The sequence below is a fragment of the Rhinolophus sinicus genome, chromosome 17, assembly GCF_057876585.1.
Source record: "Rhinolophus sinicus isolate RSI-liver-muscle chromosome 17, RSI-T2T, whole genome shotgun sequence".
In the NCBI taxonomy this organism is placed as follows: Eukaryota; Metazoa; Chordata; class Mammalia; order Chiroptera; family Rhinolophidae; genus Rhinolophus; species Rhinolophus sinicus.
In genome coordinates, this window is record NC_142517.1 from 157,398,864 (window position 1) to 157,420,694 (window position 21,831).

Below are 21,831 nucleotides of genomic sequence, written 5' to 3' on the forward strand. Positions count from 1 at the left end.
CTTGGACTGAGAATATCCTAGACTACTAGTCAGTTTGTCTGACGTGTCTCCAAGAAAACATGCAGAATCCTATGGCTGTGTTCCACTCCCAGCTCCACCTAATCGTGAGACATAGGAACCATCAAGGACCCTCCTGGGCCTTCCATCCTCATCTGTAAAATGATAAGGCTGACCCAGACAGACCTTAGACCTTTGTGAGCCCTAAACTGCTCTGATTCCCTGTCCTGGTTTGTTTTGCTTAGTGATATAAACCAGATCTTTGTCTTGGGCACAGTTTAAACTTATAATTTTGCAACTATAACTATAGATAAGAGGCTCTTAATCATCAAGGCATCTTGTTTTTCTTAAACACATAAGCTGATGCAATTTTCCGAAATTCAGAAAACAAATTTTGCAATCACTTTTCCTAGTGATTGAAAAGAAAGTGAAAGGACAGATATGAGAGGCATAATTATATGGTATATTTAGTCAACAAGTATGCAGGCAAAATGTCAAAAAATAAGGGCATCTGTCAGGCACTTGAACTGTACCATGACTCACTGTATTATGGATTTTCCTCCATGGGATCTATGTTTATTACGAGCCTGGCCTCTAGTCATTGGCTTTGATTCTAATTCTGACCATTTTGCCTGCAAACAATAGGACTTTGAGCAAGTGATGTTTCTAAAGCTCAGTTTTCTCATGTGTGAAATGGTAATAAAAGTAGGTCTTACCTGACAGTGCTTAAAGAAACAAATGGCAATAATGTGTATAAACATTTAGTATCATGCTGGACATGTAGTAAGCATTTCAGAAATGTCCTTTCTTAATAGTTAGATCCTATGCTGTGCAAGTTGTTAAATAACGTGAACATCTATCTATAATGAAGAGTGATTGGGAAGAAAGACATCAATTGGAGAAACACCTGGACTGGTGCCAGCTCACTGAGGCAAGTGCTCAGTAGGTAGTGACTGGGGGAACCAATGGTTAGATGGCCGGATATCAGACCAAGATAACACTAAAAATTGTTTCAAAACCAATACTCTTTTAGGAACCAATATTATGCAGATTGTCTGCCTTTTGTCTTCCTTCTTAATATATAAAACTCTTAATTTTCTTCTTTTCCCTTCTCTTCAATTACAGAGCTGGTGTGAAGAAAGTGAATATATGAAATGAGAAAATATAATATTTTATAAATTTACATTTTACATTTGATTGTCATTGCTAATCCATAGAAATCATTAGCAAATCTTCCATAAAATATATTTTGCTTATTTGCCTGAAGATTACTTTAAGCCTAGCCTTTATTTTTCCTTACCAAAGTATAAAACTTTACTGCTAATAAAATTATCTTTTGAATTTCTAGCAAGGTACTTAGTACCTTTAGTACACTGAGCTACGTAATCCATTGTGTTCTTTCCTAGTGTTTTTTTTTTTTTTACATGTCTTAACATTTGGTTGCCATAAAAAATATCAGGTAACTCATCATATAACTTGTATTAAGTAATCACACCCCCATGATATTGGGCAGGGAAACACAAGGGGAGAAGCATGAGCCTACCTTCCGAGTCCTCTACCATAAAACAGATGACATAACGACAGAATGTGCTGAGTGATATACAAATCCAAATTTGTATGATAGACATATACTTCAACTAACTGAACTATGCCAAGGCAATGCATAAAGGACTTCTATTATGTGTAAGCTTTAGTTTTCAAAGTGACAGTTTCTATCTGATCTATCTGGAAAATCTAAGGGAAGCATTAGGGAGTGGAGAAGGCAGAGGAACAGATAGCTATGGAATGTATTACAACTTGAATTTTGTGCCATGGCGCCATGCTCTGGAAATTTTGCACACATTATCTTACATAAATCTCACCAGTCTTAGGAAATGAGTTATTATCTCTCTGAGTTCAGAAGTAACTTTGCCCTACATCACACAATGAGTCATAAGCTGAGAAAAAACTGCAAAGTCTCTGTTGTTTCCACTGTACCACTTTTCTAGGATAAAGTATAATTCAATCTTTTATGGGCATTTTCTTCTTGCCAATGTACAGCTCAACTACTTTTCACTGAATTACCACATCTGGAGCTATTTCATATTTTTGCTTATATTCACTTTTATACACTGTTATTAAAAAAGCTGCTTTCTAAAAAAACCACAGGCTTTTATGCAGACATAAAAATAGGCTAATAGCAATGACAGGGGATGACTGTGAAAGGGGAAGAAAAGTAAGTGATATTGCCAAATCTATATTAGGAGTTACAGTATTCATCAGAAAAGAACTTGAGCATGTCATACAGTGAAATAGCATGTGATAGACGATACAATATGGTGCTATGACTGATTCCATTTACAATACGTTGTGTTGATATGTCCTATTTCCTTGGGTAATGCACTAAGGATGAAAGGAGAAAGGAAGCCTTCGAAAGTGTATTGAATAATCACCTGAGTCAGAATGGATTTTGATTATACCACCAGCACCATGACTTCACGAGGATAATGGAACACTAGACTCTGAATACATGTCGTGCCATTTGCCAGCTATTGAAATGAGACAATTAGGTATTAATGATTTCAACAGAATGGAATCTCCAAGGATTATTCCATGGATTCCAGGGACAGTAGGGAAGGGACCTAGGCCAAGTTGCACTTATTTGTGAATTGCTGTTTTTATAATTATAGCACAATAAAGCTTCACATTTTCATTGGTAATCTGAGACACAAGTAATGAAAAGAAAAGGAAAAATATACCAAATAAGGTCTCTCTGTATGGAAGGATTCAGCAATAATATCAAGAGTATATTTAAATACATAACTATGGAACATTCACCTACTCAGAAGTTAGATAAAAAGAATACTGATTTAATCACTATATTTAAAATTGAGCACAATTGAGGCATTGGAATAGAAGCAGCTAGGCACTCTTATAAGAAATGAACAAAGTCTTTAAATTATTTTTAATTTGTAAAAGCTCTACTTATTTATTTTTCTATCTATAGTACACAATAGTGGAATGTACAATTTTTTGGAAACAATTATTGTCAAGCACACAGCTGACGTGTTAAAAATGTAAAAACACCATGGGGAGATGAAAGTAACATAAGGAGGTCTTTTTAAAATCATTCATAATTTTTACTCTTTTTAAAACTTTTCTTTTTCTCAATTACAAAAAAATAGCTTTATTTTGACCAAAATGTTTAAACTCAAGAACCTCACTGTTTTTTTAAAGCCTGGATCTAAGACAGTGAGGGATTATTCACCAAAACATTGCAGAAACAGATAGAGCGAGTAGACTGTCCTTCATCTTCACTAGTCAATGATATCCTTAGTTTGGACATTTTCCTTCACTGCCCTGCATCTTCAATGAGTAATGAATATTCAGGGTATGCTGCTCTTTTCAGGGTGCTATTTGGAAATAATTGTTCTCTTGTGGAAAAACTGATTTACTCCTTACTATGTACAAGGCTTTTATAGGTAATATTGTTCCTGTTTTACAGTTGAAGCTTAGGGAGGTGAAAAAGCTTGGGTCATCCAGAACCCATCTATTAAAATAAGTCATTTGACTGCACATTATAGATCACTCTACATTGTAGAATAATAATATCTACCTACTGCCAGAATTACTGATGATACGAGCTAGCTATCTATATAAAACATACAACTCTTTTTTAAAAATTATATTTATATACCACAAAGTTAATTGTAACGTGAGTTTGGAGATGGATTATGTGACCAAAGACATTTTCATTTAAACACCTTATTTTGTATATTTTTATGAGTTACAAACACTGACCAACAAACAGTCTTTGCTGCCAAGAATTCCACCTTTCCTTATAAAAAGTTATGGATATTTTTACCTTCTTAACTAAAACCATATCATCTTAAGGCAAAGTAATAAAATACTTGGCTAGAGAATGGAAGTTACTCTACCTGATTGAAGTTTTATGTCTGTTATATATTATTTAATATCTAAATTATTTGGCTCTGAAAGTTTCTATTATACAAAACAGAGAAGCGTTGTATCTTGATTTCAAGAACAAACCAATATTTGAGAGGACACAGGGCAGCCCCTGTTTTTTCTTTCTTCTCTTTAGAGGGCAGAATATACAAGCAGAGAGCCCTATGTTCTGCCATTGATTATCAAGGTCATCATGGATGACACTCCATCCCACAGTCCACAGATGCCTGTTGTTTCTCTTTGGTAGCTGGTGTAGGAGACAAAGGGCATATGTTGGTTTCTTTAACCCAACCAACACAAATGAATGTTATGTACATTTCTGTTCCACATAAACAGACACCACTTGCTTGACTGGAGACCAAGAAGAATGTGTAGTAAAGTTTCTTCCTAGGAAAGGATGCATCAAACCTATTCGCTGGTCACTTTCACAGTAGTTTTATATTCAGTCTAAATCTTCTGAAAACTATCAGGTTATACCTACATTTAATTACTTTGCCCATTCAAGAGAAAAGGGGGAAAATACCCCAACACATCCAATCACTTTTTTTTTAACGTTGTTTAGAATGTAAACCTTTTTTTTTTTTGGCTCAGTTGACTTATGAAGTCATTCAGGAATCCAAGTGGGGTAAAGAGGAGTAATAATGCTGAGTTCTGGTTAAAAAGTCACAAAGCTCATTAGTTTTTTTTTACATTTTTTTTTTTTATGACTTGTCTCTGAAAAAAAATGGAGACAATGTGTGGTACTGTGAAACACGTCTTAGGTTATCAGTAAAAAGCTGCCTTTAAAGCTCATTTTGAAAACACATGGCTTAAATAAAATAACATGGAGAGAAAATGTAAAGAAAACTCAAGGTCTACACCTCATTCACAGAACTTTGAAGCTGACTGTGATTTTTGGAATAATGTAATCCAGTCTACTACTACGTGAAATACGTGAGGTTTAGTGAAGTTGTGGGGTTTGCTAATTGAGCCATATAACCTGTCAATAGCATTGCTGGAAATAGACCCCACATGTCTAGTGGCTTGAATATGGATGGTATGGCAGTTAGAAAGAGTTATGAAGTAAGGAAGGGTGGGCATTTCTATGCTGAAGTTCTGAGTGACCCATAAGTCCTTTCCCAGGCAGTGCCAATGGCTAAGCCTTCTAGGAGTGGGAGGGAAATTGAGTTTAAATACAATGAAAATTGGTCTGTCCTGGAAACATGCTTTTCAACTATAATTTTTGAGTATTGGACTATGGACCATGATCTGAATCACCTGAGTTATTTCTTAAAGATGGATATTCTAGGGCCTCATGCATTCCTATTGAATCAATCTCTGGGAGATGGCCCAGAGAATTAACATTTTTAATAAGCTCTTGGTGATTTACGTGGACAAAGGCTTGAGAAAGCACTTGTGAAGAAGCTGAATTAAAGTGAAATTATGTTCCCCTCCTTGCAGAGGATCCAAATATATATTTTTCTTTTTCTTTTTTTGATACTGAGGAGAGTGTGGCTATATTAAATTAATATTAAGACAGTAGCTTTGGTGATTAGGAAGTTGTGTTTTAAAATTTGAAAATATAAGAAATAGAATTAATCTGTAATACTGTAGATGTTAATAGCTGATTATTTTTCAAATAGTGTTCAAATGAAGGTAATCCTTTGATTTCAATATAGGAGTTGTCTTTTATTATGCATAGAATTTTTATTTGGTTTTAATAATCCAAGACCATCTCAAGGATGTATTAAGCTCTCTGTATCATTTGAACAAAAGGATTATTTTTTAATTAAACAAAGTGAAATGATAGTGAGTGTGATGATTAAATTGATTTTTGAAAAAAATCTGTCACTATGCATGTTTCTTTGTAGTGTTTTCAATAATGCTATAAATGTTTTTAAAGCTTCATGCATTTATACCTTATTTGCTTCCAAGATAGTTAATGGATAATAATGAGTGCTATAATTTTAACGTAGTGGAGGAATTATATTAACTAAACAGGTATTTTGGATACTCTTCTCTGAATGGTATATTTAGTTTTGTTTTTCTTTGCAGTTGTCAAAAAAGGTATGCAAAAAAAAATTACATCCTAGCATTCAAAATGATTTTTTTTTTAGATTTTTATTTAGTTCTTTAATTATTTATAGAGATTTTAATAGTGGCCTGAAAACAAGGATTTTATCTTCCAGTAGGCTTGGGAAATGTGGCTATTAACTCTCTTTCTTGGAGACTCACAGTACACATTACTAAATAAAAGTCTTGAAGACATCCTACAGTTAAAAATAAACCTGTTCAATTTTTGAATCTTAGTTCAATTGTTTAACAAGTTTACTTTCTACAGGCATAGACGTTTTTACTTTTTATACATAATAACATCCTCCACAATAATTTTCTTTTAAAACTATTTTGGAAACTGTAAAGTTGCATAATTCTCTTTCTGGTGAAAAGAAGCATTCTATTTCTTCAAGAGATACATTTCTTTCGGGTATCACATTGTAAGAGCAATTTACCATGGGGGAAAGGGGATCTTCACAGTACCCTTTAAACAACACAGCACATAGGACCCTAACAGAAAACACAGACGAATTCTTTATATACTCATTCCTTGTATCTGCTCTCACTGAATGTCTCTGCATTTACATTGAAGTGTAATTCTATACCAGTAATTCTGTAGTGGGGAAATCTCATGTCATTTGGATGTGCACCCTTCTAATCATGTAACCTGACACAAGACTGGAGCTCAGAGCACCTAAGAAGAGGATTTCCCTTAACTCTATTAAATATCACTCTGACAGCCAGATGTTTGATAGGCCTGGAGAGAGCAAATGGAAGGTATTATCCTCCCTGGGTATTCGTGTTTCTGATAGAAGGGCAAAAAGCAGACAAAGGCAGGATTGGTACTTAGTTAGGAATGAAGAAAATCTCACTAGGATCTTAACCAATGCACCTCACACAGAGGTGTGCTGCAAAGTTTCCTCTAGAAGCACACGATCTCTGATGAGGTACTGGGATAAAGATTCAGTTAAAACCCCAAAGTTCCAAACTATTGAACAAGATTTTTTATGCTGGACTTTTTGAAGATCAAGAGCAACTAGCAGTTCTAATTAACCATAAGAATTCCAGTACTCCTCCCATGACACTTCTGAATTTAAGGTATTCTTTGCAGTATACCTGCCAGCATGAGTAAACCAAACCATATAACCCCAAACAACTGAAAGTAATTGACCTGCTAATTGAGTAATTCAGACACTTAAAATTTTACAAAATTACAGTTATGAATACAATAGGAGACAAGGAAGAAGAGAAAGAGAAGAATACAAAATTAGTAGAACTTAAACAACTTTTGAAAGAAACAAATAAAAAGATATCATAACCTAGTTGCGTCAGAACCATAAATAACAAGAAAGAAATCATACTGATGCAACTTGGAAAGAGTGTGGAATCTAAGTTTTGACCATGATCTCGTTATGTTATTATAAATCTTATAATTCAATAATGAACATAAAAAATAAAAAGAAAAGAAATAAGAGAAATATTTAATTTGGACAATCAACATAATAAAACCAAACTGTAAATAATAATAATAATAATAATAATAATAAACATATATACAATTAGTAGAAACAAAAGGAAAAACAGAATAATTAAAATGAAGCTCACTCATTTACATTAAGTATAGGCAGTAAGTATAATGTTCTTTCTTTAAGTGTCTGCTTGCTAGTAAGTTCCTTCACTTTAAAAACATTCCATGAAAATACACAAATGCTATATCTTTAGAAATATTTCTAAATAATTAACTTTGCTATGTCTATTCAAATTCTTAATTACAGAGCATATATTCTTTTTTTATTTTTAAGTTTTTGACATATTCAGCTTTATGGAAGACCCAGAAAACATTTTTCAGACTTGAAAGATCTCCTTTCTTAGTTTATTAAGGATTAACTATCCCAGTACATTAAACTTGCCACAAACTATAAGCATGTAAAATGAAACAAGACTTTCTCTTTATAGTTATGTCTCACCAACCAATCAGGAGTTGAGATACATGAATATTTAAGTAAAGCCTGTGAATCTGCCTGAATATCTGCTACACATCTACCTATTTAGGTCACAACTTCCACTTTGCAGAGTGCTTCTATCTGGGTTGGATCTTTTGTTGTTAATGCCGTCCTTGATGTGATCATCTGGTAGGTAGCATAGCTCTGTTTATAGCAAGTATATTTATACGTTTCAGTCTTATGGTCACAGCCTTGAGGCCAAAGGAGCCCTTCTGTGACTTTTGCACAGACCTAGTTGGTTGGTGAATGATGCTGGTGCGCAGACGCCTTAGGTTAGAGGGAAAGAATATTGCTAGTTGCCTGTTAATTAGAAATAATGAGGGAAAGGAAATTAAATCCTGCTGCCTCCTTGCCCTGATTCAAAGAGACATTGATGAATTGAAGCTTCTAAAATTTCCCTCTCAGATTATCTCAAATCCTTAATGATGCTTATTCAAGTTCCTGCTCCCAAGAATTTCTTTCACATTTGCAATTTCTGCTATGTCCAAAGCTGATCTATGAGTCAAAAAGATGTGCTGAGATAAGACAGGTGGGAGGTGAGATGAAGAGCTTTTCCTAGTCTGCAAAGACACAGATTTATCCTAAAAGTAAATTCATAAAAAAAGAGAAAGAATGAAAGAAAGGAAAAAAGAAAGAAAGAAAGAAAGAAAGAAAGAAAGAAAGAAAGAAAGAAAGAAAGAAAGAAAGAAAGAAAGAAAAGAAAGAAAAAGATTTTTAAACTAAGAAAATACAATATTCATGTTTTCCATAAATGCACTTTGGGTGTCACTTGATTATCTCAGGAAACTGCTTTTGGTTTCCATTAAGTGAATTAAAACATAAAAGATATAAACTTTTAAAAACTATTTAGAATATTATTGAATTTTGTTTGACACCAGAGATGACAGCAAATGTGATTAATTGCCACTCATAATTGCAGTTTCATTCCAGTGGTTATTACTTGTCAGTATCAATTAATAGCTCAACCAAAACCTCATTCATTCTAGAATATTAAAGAATGATGGCTTGTGGGAATTATGCTAAAGTAGCACTTTCAATTAGATTTTGAATTTTATAGGGTACTGAATAATAGTTTATGAGTTTATAATAGTAAGTACCAGTGAGTTATTGTTGAATTGTAATTACTATAATTATGTGTGTTTATCTGGAGAATTGTAATTAGTATTATCTTCATGTTTAAAAATAGACTATTGTACTTAATTTTTCACTTAATGTATAGTTTCTGACGTTCATTATATAAGGGAATGGGCTTCAAAAATAATCAGTTCCAATAACCTGGCAGAAATGTAATGATCATGACTGTTAGCTTATCTTGGGGTGGGGGAAAGATTGAAGGGAAAACAGCCTGACGCCGGTACAGTTCAAGAGACGAAGTTTCTGTACATTAGACGAGTGATCTGAACTCTATGTTTGAGCTTTCTTCTGTGGTATAAATAATTGGCCACATGAGTTTATAAAAATAAGGATATATAAAAGAGTAGCAAAATGAATGCAGTACAAATTCTAGTTAAAAGGATTGAACCTTAAATTTCTTTTTACTTCCTGAATCTTTTTGAATTTGCTTACAAAATTATTTTTTCACAGAATTCAAGTTCCCATCAATCCTTAGAATATTAGAGAAAGCATATAAATTTCAAATCTGATGCCATAAGATATAAGCTTTGTTTATATTTATAAGCTTAAATGTAAGCTTGTTAAGTAATACTGTATAAAGTAAACAATTTACAAGGGCATTTAGCATTTAAATAATATTCTTAAAGAGTAAATTACAGAGAATTCAGCAATCCAGTCCTGAATTTAAAATTCAAAACTAAAATCTAATAAAATTGTTAATCTGGAATATTCAGAGTAGATTAAAGTCAACTAAATGTAGCTCCAATTCCTTTTTTCTTCACATAACTGAGCCAATAGCATTCAACTGAAAAGAAAAGAAAAATTAGGGACCATGTGATCATATGAATTGAATGCTGAAAGAAGGTCTGGTTATTTGGGAAACATAAAGATTTCCCCAGTTCATTCAGTTGATGCAGTAATTGTACATTAATATGATTGAAAAAGAAATGAATAGACTGTCACAGGCTTCAATTTCACTTTATGTAGATTGGTGACTTCATCAACTTGATTTTTTGAATTAATTGCTCAAACTATTTCAAAGTGTTGTGTATTGAGCTCAAATTATGTTATATTTTGTTTTATGTTATTGTTTCTTCATTAATGAGTTAAGTACCTTTATTGGTGTCGATTTAATGCAAGCAATGTGCAGAGCATAAAATTAGATTACAAATGAATTTAAAGCAGGATGACACCATATGGAAGAACAGGAATGTTATCTCTCTAGTTCTAGATAAATGTCTTCCACAAATGCTGCTGGAGATTCCATTACCCATTCTGGCAACACTGATGCCTCCCGTTGAACTCTCTTTCACTATGGGCTGCTAAACAGTGTCTGCCCTAGCAACCTATGCTATGGATTGTTTTTTGAAACCTAAGTGCACAATTTATGACATAGTGCTTCTTGAATTAGATGGCCTATGTTCTATTCTCACCCTCTCTCTACTTACTAGTTCTGTGACTTACAGAAGGTAACTTTACTTCTTCTCTTGACTTGGTTTTCTCATTTGTAAAATGGGAATGACAGTATCTCATAGCCCTGTTTTAAGGATTAAATGTACAGGTAAACACATAGAAGAGCACCTGCACATAGTAAGACTAAAATAAAGTTGGCATTGTTATTATTACCTTTGTTCTTTTTATACCAAGGACTGGATTGGCAAATGCTGAGTCTACAATCTTGGCTTAAGCCTGGATATGGACTCTCTCAGAACACTGATAATACTTTTGTTAATTTCAGCCAATCAATTTGCTTTAGGTCCCTGATGCTGTTTTAAGCTATGTGAGATCTACAAATATGACAGGTTTGCCTTTATGTCTTCATACAAGTCATTCATAATAATGTTCAGGAAGCCATGGCTGAGTACAGAGCTGTCTGGCACATCCACAGGGGTCTCCTTGCCAGGTGAAACTGATCCACTAATTTCATACTCTTTATACAGTGGTTCAACCAGCTTTGTATCTGCTTAACTAGATTATCATTCTGTTCACACAGCTTCGGAAATACATTTTTATAAAATGAACAATGACTTGCTCCAAATCACCTTAACGTTTAATAAAGCAATCTGTAGGCATACTCAATTATCTCACTCATTGCAGAATACCTATAGAGAGCTCTATCCCCACGTACAAAGAACAAAGGAACACGCACCAATGGAATAGTCATTATTATCATTATTATAACTTGACTGTCATGGCTTTCCAAATGTTTTAAAAACAGGAGTTCACATTTTAAATTTCTAGGATATATATGAAATGAAGCAGTATATCTCTTTGTTTTGTTGTTGCCCCTTGAAACATATATAGTTAATCGCTAAATAATCTTATACCCCATAAGTGGCAATCCCCTTGCTGCTCATGTATGATGGTACCTGTCTTTAAACTCCACATACACAGTTTGTAAGGAAAAATTGCTTTAGAACACATCAACAAAAATCTTACCTCTCATTCTATTATCGAATATTATTCAAGGGTTCCAGGAGCACCAGACTTAATGTACACAGGGACTTTCCCTATGTCCTCGTCTTTTCTCTCCTGTTTTCCTCCTCTCCTCAGACAGTAAGCATTCTTCTCTTGAACAGGCAACTACTTGGTCGTATAAACAGCTTGTGAAATTGATGGCGCTTTGGTGTCAGTGAATATGAAATCTTAATAACTTCAAAGGCAATTATAAAATCTCTCCCTCTGTCTTTTTATGATATATGATACTTTCACCACCTTCTGCACCCTATTCACCCCACCACAATATTTAACAAACGGCCTGGTACTAGAAGAACTTGTATCACAGGAAGATGGTTAAATTAAAATCAAGAGACTAAAATTCAAATACCGGTAATAACAGTATCTCAATTACATTGAAAATGTTCCTTCTTTGTGTCTTCGGATACTCATTTATAAAACGGAAAGATGAGACTATATTAATAGTGATATACTGAGGGGTCCAGAGTTTGCCACCCCAAAATATGCCTTTCAGGATACTGATTATTTTAAACTGGTTCCTTTTAAGAAACAGAAGACTTTACATCTCTAACGGAATTCAGATAGAAAAGCCTGCTTCAGGAAGAGAATCCTAGCATATTCACTCCATCATACTCACCTCAGTATATATGAATTATGTGTGGCAGACAGGGAGGAGTCAAGCAGGTCTGTCTGTTAGATCCCATCTATGTCCCATTGTTTCTGAATGCCCCTGCAAGATAATTGTTTATCACGTTTGCTCTTTCTCATCTACCAGTGAATTGCATACTTTCCATTTGAATTTCTAGACCCCTTTCTCCCTCTCTTTGGTCCAGAACGATGTATAAGCCTCAACTGCTCAATGAGTCCTCAGGTCTCATATTTTTATGGAACCCCCGTATGTACCTACATAATAAATTTGGTCATTTTCTCCTGTTAATCTGTTTCATGGTAATTTGGCTATTAGTCCAGCCAGACTAATTTAGAAAAGTGGGAGGAAAATTATTTTTTCCACCCCTACAACATCAATCAATTTTTAAAAAGCAACTTTACTTTATTTTGATCATCAGCATCTGTACAAAGTGACAGAACAATTGGAGTAATAAGGCATTGCTTTCAGTTAATCAATGAGTGTGCATTAATTGATCAGTTAATCTGTTCTTCATGCTGCCTTTCTTTTCCTGACTCACCTGAACCTCTTTGAGCTAAATCACATTTCTGATTTGTATATAACAACATTTTTTTTCATATGGAATATGACTTCAGGAATTACAAACATTGAAATTAATTTTCTGCAGGTCCTAAAATGTTTTGGAAGAAATATCAAGCAGCATGCTTGATAAGTTTACTTCATTCAAGTGCATTCTTAATCAGTAAAATTAACTTAGAGTCCCTGTAGTACTTTACTGAAAAATGTTAAGAGAAGTCAAGTAAGGTGTTCCCTTGTGAACAATAACAAAAATCTGCTCCTATTGCCCTATGAGACACTTACCTTTCCAAATTGTCCTTCGAAAATCAATATATAAAAGCCCTGATACCCGTTATTCTTATGTTGCTCTTTCTGATGGAGTCAGAAAGTTCTTGTAGAGTTCTTTTGTTTCTTTTAACTCTCAAGTCTCTCTTCTTCCATCTGTGTCATTTCCAGATTTCTATCTTTGATATCACTAATTCTTTCCTCCATCTGGTCAGCTCTATTTCCTAAGCTGGCTGTTTCATTCTTCATTTCTTTTATTGAGTTCTTCATTTCCAGAATTTCTATTTTATTCTTTTTTTTATTTCAATCTTTTTGGTAAAATATTCATTTTGTTCATTGATTTGTTTCTGAGTTCATTATTTTTGAGTTCTCAGCATTTTATTGGCATGTGAGCAATCACTCTTGTATGGCACAGCATTGAGTTGTAGAAGGGGCCATTCAGATATTACCTGGCTTAGCTCCCTGGCAAGAAGAACATACCCAAATTATCTCAATGGAATAAGAAGGAAAATTGCTCAATTATAGATGTGAAAACTCGATTAAGGAAAAGTTCAAGTCTATCCAAGGACAAATCAAACTGCAATGGTATCAATAGATTATATTCACACTCTGGGTTCCCCAGACCCATGTTCGCTCCATTAGCATTACGTCTCTGATGAGAAACTGAATTTTAAAGTGCCATTGGAATGATGAATCAGGCCAGGATTTTCTCTCTTTGCATCAATATCTTCAGACAAAAATCTTGTTGCAGTTATTCAGGGGAGAAAAAAACTCACCTTTGAAAATCAAGCACAGATATCTTCAGCTTCTGTAATAAGTGTATTTTCTCCAAAGAACAGAGCAACTGAAACCAGATGTTCTAATAAGAGCTCTCTTAAAATCATTACAGGTGTCCTGATAGAGGTGAAGAAACAAAAATAGCCTGAGTCAGGAGGTGCATATGCTCATGAGCTGTAACATAGTCCTTTTTTCTCATTTCAACATGTTTCAGGGAAATCCCAGAAGTTGAAAATTAGCGGTGCTATGGAAGTTAACAAGTAGTGAGAGTTGGGGAGACATTTGGAGGGCAGACATGCTCCTTTTTACCTGCAAAACTCTGACATTCGAACTACAGGATGGAATGTGTATAGTAGGAAACCTAATAATATAGTAGAAAGCATTTCCTTTCAGCAGAGAGGAACATACAAAGGAAACAGATGGTGATAAATTTGTGGTAACAGGACAAAGCACTAAATAGTCTTTGACAGTTTGCCCCCAGATAGAATGGCAATGGAGGGGCTTAAATCATGTTTTTACATTGGTCATTGACTTTCTTTGCCTACTAATAAGTCTTCAGAGAATGAATTTAGTTTGCAGCCTGACTTTGCCTTTCTCTGTTAATGTCACATGTCCTGTGCTGAATTTGTTTAACCTATGGCCCCAATTTTGGTTTCAGGACCCTCTTTTCAATTCTTTCCTCTCTTAAAATGTAATTTTATAGAAAGAAACTATTGTCCTCACCTATTCTCTTTTTAAATTTTGCATAATTACCCAGAAAACCTGGAGAAAGAAATGGTTCTCAGCCTTAACTACACAGCGAAATCGGTTGGGGAAATTTTTTTCCCCTTTAAATGTTGATGCTCTGTCTCCACCCCAGGAAAATTAAATCTCTAGAAATATCTAGATTTCTCTCTAGCCTGAGCAGTCTGGACATAGGTATATCCTCAATGGATACTGATGCTTAGTATGAGTTGATAACCTCTCGGTTAGAGCCCCGAAGAATAGGAAATATTTTACACAGGCTATAGTAGTTGGCCATTTGATGCACTGCTGAGAAAAGAAGGAATTTAGCTGAATTGGAAGCTATTCATTCTCCCCTAATGCTATAATACTTTGGGCTATTTTATCATATTGCTTATTGTATTTTATCATAATTGTGGCTTTCTCTCTCTTCTGCTCATAGAGGGCAGAAATTAGATTTTAATATCTGTGTCTTTCAAGTTCCTAGCCTTTCATAATACATTGTGGAAAACCAACTCTTGGAGGGCAGGGAATAGTGGGTTTTCTTTGTTTTGTTTGCCTTTTAATTGTTTGTATTACTCAAAAAAGCTTCATTTTTTTTTATTTAGCTTTCTGACTCTGTGCTTGTGCCTTCCACACGTTCACAGTGATTTTCTGCTCCTCAGTAAGAAAAGCACGCTTGGTCCTGTCACGGACACATTTAGCGCATGGGGACCCACCATAGGCCCTACTGACATGTTGTTTTGTTTAGACAGCCTCATTTTAGATCTTTTGGTCTTACAGCACGAACTCCACGAAGTTGGTCTGCACACATACCACGTGCGGATTTTGTTGCTTTCCCAACCTTCTAGGTGTAAAGGTAAACAATTCTATTACCAAGGGTTCGGGACAGCCTGGTATCATTAGAGGCTATGTTATAGGACAGCCTCCACTCTATGGACCATTCTGAATGCCTGTAGACACCTTCCCCAGAAGAGCTTTTTTTAATATTTACTTTTTCTTTCAAGTTTCCAGCCTTTTTATAGGTTATTGATAGTAAGTGATTGAAAAACAGCAGAGTTCGATATTTTTTTAACTGAATTTAAGCAGTTGCAAGTGGCAAATTAGATCAGGGCTTCACACATTTCAGGCATTCTTGCATCTTCTTTACAATTTTGGGAAATACAGTGTTGAATAAAGTGAAGATATTTTGATGTAGTTCAGTATTGTATTGCATCTTCCGCAGCCAGATAGGTCCTGTGGTGAGCCACAACTGGGGTCATGAAAGGATAACTTTGAAAACATGTTTCTGCTTTTATTAGGTTAAGGAGGACACTAAAATGTATAATCTGTTTAGATGATGAAATTGGAACACAAATGCTTTTAGAAACGTAATTTGCTGTTGTTCCTCTAAAATAAAACCTGCTCTTTAGAACAAAAGTAGCCTATTAATCCAACAGTCTCCTTCTCCTGACTTCTCTTAGCTAAGTGGGCATTTACTGCTCCATTCTTCCTTCCTCCTCTCGGTGTTACCTTGCAGTGATGGGGCAGGATGAGGGAGGAGGCTGCAAAGGATTAAAGAGGGATGTCTGTAGAGACGCTGATATGTGTTCACTATAGTGTCTGTCATTATATATCTGATTTAAAGATTTTGGGTAGGGAATCAGAATGACCTCTTACGTCTTTTATTATAACTGGTACTCTCTTTTTCCATTCACTCCACTCTAGACTCAATATAAGAAATACTATATACTATTTATCCTAAAACATTTCATCCTAATAAGCTGTTAAAATTATTCAATAATATTCTAATTTGATTCATCTTTAAGGCTTCCATTCCTACAAAGCAAAGGATTACTAGTTCTCAATCAATAGCATTAATTGAATGCCAGCATCATAATAAGATTTTTTAAAATGTCCCTGTTCAAGACACGCCTACATTTACCTACGGAAAACTATGTATTAAATAAGTAATGTCAATATAACATATTATGTGCTATAGTAGAGGTACATACAAAATGTTTAAGGGCATTATGCCTTAGAAATGCTGGAATACATTGCTAATAATCGTAAGAATCATACTTCTCTAACTGAGTGCTCTATTATTAATTTAGTCAAAAATTTATAAGCGTTCCCTTATTCTTCCTCTGAGATTTTTAATCCACTAGAAAATACATTTGCCTTGAATACAACTGTAATAGACTAAGTACCTCTGCTGGATTGTCTGTTGTTTTAAAATATTTCTTATGCAGAGACATTTAGATATCATTAGATCTCATAGTTCTTATGAACCAAGTGTTTTCTGATTCCAGCCCTGCCAAGCCTCCGGTGCCATTCATGCAATTACATCAAGTGAGAAATCATGAATCACAAAGTAATGGCAAAGAACTGTATTGCAAGACCAACATAATGTCCATTAAATCAGAACGTTAATTTCAGGAACACAGAGGATTTTGCAAAACCATAAAGGGGTTTACAAATTGTTTGAGGAGCCGCACTCCAAATATGCCCAGAAGGCAGCTACCGTTCCTATTTATGTATTTGTCTGCTGGGCGTCACGTGGGCACAGCCAATTAGAGTGCCCAGACATGATTTCTGAGGTCTGCATTATGGTTGTGTTTGTTAATAACCATCAGATTCGATGTGCTCTCTCCTCTGTGCGTGTGTGTCGTGGTGATAGAGCAGAGCTCCCTCTCTGCCACAGGTTATCAGCAGCTTGCAGGGTGGCAGTAGTAAGATAGAGGACAGTTCTTCTCCAGTGAACTGATTTAAAAATCAAAGGAAAACCAAGTCCAGGTTTTTTGGTCCATCTTCCAGATTATAGAAACTGACTATCTCCTTAGTGATTAAAACAGTAGCTGTTAACGTCTGAGAGCTGGTAGACCACCGTAATTATCTTGAAATCTGTCCAAGTTCCTCTTCTTTTAGCCAACAAGGGGATTTCATTCTCTCCAAACTCACCCCAAAGCAAAATATTTTCAAATGGTCCTGAAAAGTGAGTGTTGTTGCCTGCTACGGGTTTACAGACTCGGTATGCTATTGTTTTAGCAGTAGCTGTAGGTGTGATGGTGCAGTGAGCTGTGTGGTTAATACTGCAGTGGCATCATGTATTTATACACGGTATCTTCAGATGTGCCATAAAAATGTGGTGTCATTATTCTGTAAAACAGCTCTTATCTCTTTCACTAGCCTCTCCACGCTAAGTAAATAGTAGAAAGTAGAAACATGCTGAAGTTGGTCCAAACATAGCCTGAGCGAATGATTTAGTTTCTCTAGATTTAACTGTTTCTTTTCAAAACTTATTTCATTTCAACATTTTTTTTCTTTTTCTTTCTTATTTTGATCCTTCCTAAGATGGTGTTTGGGCTATGAGAGGGTTAGGGGATCTAGTACATTGGCAAAGAGGGGTCCTTCGGGGCCCTCAGTGATCCTTGGGTTTGTGCCATCAGAAGTCTACAAAGAAATGACCCATCCAGGCCCATCTCTGGGCTTTCTAATGGGACATGCTGCTGAGTAGAGAGAATGGTACCTCCATGGTCTCACTTCTCATTTCTAGATCAAGGCCTGGGGATCCACAGCTAGCTCGGTCTCATATTCATGTCGAGCCTTTGCCATGCTCTCCAAGGTGGCCCCCTGGCTCTTAATCAGCATTCCTGCATGTGGGCACTGAAAGAGCCGTGAGGCTGTGTACACTCTATGCCCGGCCATCCTTCCCCACCTAGTGACCTGTCTGTGAAATCTCCCTGTTGGAAAGAGTTTACCCCACACTATATTCTTTTCTGAAGGCACCTCTGCTCTCATTGTTGCCTTAAACTTCTGTAACACACCTGCAGCTTCAACTAAAGAAGCAAGGGCTCAGGAGTCTGATACTCTGCCACGTTTATCACTGTGTTTTCCACTCTCCCCCCACCCCCAAGTGGCAAGGGGCAGGCTTTTCTTTTATTTCCCTGTGTCATTTCTTCCTTCTACCATATGACTGCAAGCTTCACAATGTAGTTGCAAAAGGAGCATCTTCTCCACATGAAGGGAGAAATTCTATGATCTGTCAATTTCGTGATTAGACATTCTTACCCATATGTAAAGAAGTTTAAGAAATGCATTCCCTCTCTCTCTCCTCCTTCCTTTTCCTATCTCTCCCCACTCTCCCCCTTGTGTGGCAGGTCATTTTGTTGTTGTTGTTGTTGTTAAACGCATTAAATACCTGCCCCTTCTCTGGGTTGTTAGGTATCTGAGGGAATGTTTCTGAAAGGGTAAATTATAATGCACTAGTATATGTTTACAAATATTATATCTCAACTTTCAGCGTTCATCTTAATATACCAACACCTCAAACTACTGTGCATTTCTCCAGTTAGTGTGAACATCACCTGGGATGTTTAAATATTTTAACTTGATTTCAGTATACTTGATAAATTGTGTTTGGTATTATAGGGGAGGGAAAAACTTCCCCACTCTGCTACTCCTTTCTCCTATTGAGGCTCTGGAAATTAGTCTGATAAAAACAGATTAACAAAAGAAAACAATCTTATTAACCTGTGTAATATGCACACACATGGAAGAACTCAATGATGAATAACTCAAAGGGATGGTTAGAACTTGGCGTTTATATAACATCTGAACAAAGAACAATACTTCTTTAGAGAAGTGACAAGACAAAGGAAAAGAGGTGTAGGCTCTTAAGGATGGTAGGCTGTGGAAAGATAAATATATAGGGAAAATGGAAGATAAGGGTTGTTTTAATAAGGTTTGGTATGTAGATTTCTCTCCCTGCTGTCTCTGGGGTGATAAGAGTCTAGAGTTGTCTCCAATGATTAATAGTCACTCTTCTCATCCTGGTAGAGAGCGGGATGACAGAAAAGTGTGTGTGTGTGTGTGTGTGTGTGTGTGTGTGTGTCTTCTTTTCAATTGCCTTTAACTCAAAATAATCCTCATGTCAGGGTGTGATATATTGGGGTGGCGTACTCTGAACTCCTTCACTTCCCCATTTGAAATTTTAAAAAGCCTCATATATTAAAACTCATTGTTGGTAGCTTGGGAGACAGACCTGAGTTAGAAGGTGAGATAAGAGACCTGTAAAGGAGAAAAACAGATTGGAACAAGCAGCAAAGAACAAATGTAAGCAAATTGCTCCATATCTTCCTGAATCAGTCTCTCCGTCCTGTGAGTAGTTCAGTCCAGATAAACAGCGTGTCTCATTTCTGGAGGCAGTGGTACCATTGGGAATAGGGCAGCTCCTTAAGTTAGGCCTCTGTGTGGTGTGAGCATTCGGACATTTAATGAGGGGCATTTCTGTGTAAACAAAAGAAAAACAAACTTTAATAGAACAAACTATAAAACCAGTTTTTGAGCAGTCAGTCAGATTTCTAGATGTTGGGTTTCAAACATCCTTCAATGGTGGAATGAGAACAAGTAGTGGCAATCCACTAATGTCCTGTTTTGTAGTGTGAATGTCTCTGCCGATGGCATATACATCAGTGTCACAGACGTGGTTATTGTTCAGAGTAGCGCATGGGAGCTTCCAGCTTCATCTTCTAGGGCTTTTTCAGATAGTTGTAATTCTCAGTGATGCAGGGCAAGGGCGTGAGAGAAAAACTGGAAACCTTAATTACTGACAAAATGCATAAAAATATAAGATCTAGTTTACAAAGAGATGAAAATAGCTCAAAAGTAATGAACATACAAAAGGGTGGGTTATAATTTTTCATTGAAACAGAATTTCTTCCTACCGTCATCCCCAATTCTGTCAAAGGTAACCAAAGTGAGGCTAATTTATTTACAAATAAGTTTAGTCTCATTAAATTATCTGGCCCGATTATTTACATGAGTGCAGCCAGAATGGTGATTGACCATATAGGCTCTTTTTTTTTTTTTTCCTAAGTCTGCGTCACTGGAATTTTTAATGACGAATCTCAGGCTAGACTTTTAAAAGCCTCTCAGGTCTGGGAAGTCAAGCCATGAACTTCCCCTTAGACTTTTCCTTCAATATCTACAGATTTGGTAAATTGCTCTCTTGCTGAGGTCTCTGAAATATTTTAAGATTCCTCAGCCTGACAGGGAGTGACCTTTCTGACCCACCTATAAATCTGGGAACCCTGAAAACAAAATCAGTTTTTTCAAGCAGACTTGTAAGCATTGGCTCTATAAAGTCAATTCACTTCCTTAAATCTGTCTGGTCATATCTGATTTTGTGCACGTCACTCTCAAATATGACATTCCAATCAAAGCCTTGGTAATATAACCAATATTTTCACCTGTGTCCTATTGGAAGGCGAAGAGATTCTTATTGAATTTATGCAAATAACTATAACACCATGAAAATAAGGATAGTCAATAAGAGTTTTCCAAATTCTGTAGGGATTAGGTGGGGAGAAAAATAAATGTTTCATTTTTGTTTATAAAAGTATAATCTACCAGTTTGCTATAAGCCATATAGACAGCTTCAGAAAACAAAGAGAGAAAAGGGTTCCTTAAATCTGGAAAGCAAAACATTAAAGAACCAGTAATGATTCAAACAAAAAGTCATAAAAAGTATAATCATCCTCATCTGTTCATTTGGTCTCATGTAATTAATTTTCGTTCTGCTCCATGTTGGGTTAGCAGTTTTATGAATCCATCAGTTTTTCCATTAGAGTTCTGGAAATTCTTAACCAGTCCAATGGCATGATCATAAAAGTTACCAGAAATTTGTATTCCAGAGTACTTGTCAGAGATTTTTTCATCAATCTCTTTGAAGACAAACACTTTTGGACTATATATAACTGACTGCAAATGTTTTCAGAGAAGAATCAAAGTAAAACAGTAACAGTCTGTAAGTCACAAAAGACTTAAAACAGTCATGGTTAAAGATCTGATGAGAGTTCATTATAATACAATTGACAAAGAAATTTAGTTATTTCTGTGACACAACATTTTAAGATAATAACTAGCATTATGACTGATAACATTATATCAGGACATATGGACAGTAGTAGGGACATTGACAAATTTCTAGGAATTTCATAAGATTTTTGAAATACTTTTATCGACAACATATACTCATACAAATATAACCTAAGGAAGGTTAAGCATCACTTTTTCTGCTTTCAGATCTTGTGTTCAGTATTTCCACTTTATTTTTTTACTTTTTCAATTAAAGTTGACATACAATATTATATTATACTTTACATCCCTCTGACAATTTTGTAACTACCAATTTGTACTTCTTAATCCCTTCACCTTTTTCACCCAGTCCCCCAACACTCCTTCCATCTGGCAGCCATCACAATGTTCTGTGTCTGAGTTTGTTTCTGTTTTTCGTTGTTGTTCATTTATTTTTAAACATGACTTCTTATT

The 21,831-nt window shown here is 35.4% G+C and overlaps 1 protein-coding gene and 1 pseudogene across 11 annotated transcripts in view; one reads left to right on the plus strand and one right to left on the minus strand.

Moving 5' to 3' along the window:
* The window catches only part of B3GALT1 (beta-1,3-galactosyltransferase 1), a 524,367-nt gene that overhangs the window by 238,389 nt on the left and 264,147 nt on the right, over window positions 1-21,831 (plus strand). The gene's annotated exons all lie outside the window — the stretch shown is intronic.
* LOC141567914 (large ribosomal subunit protein eL34 pseudogene) overlaps window positions 15,121-21,831 on the minus strand; it is a 119,998-nt pseudogene continuing 113,287 nt past the window's right edge.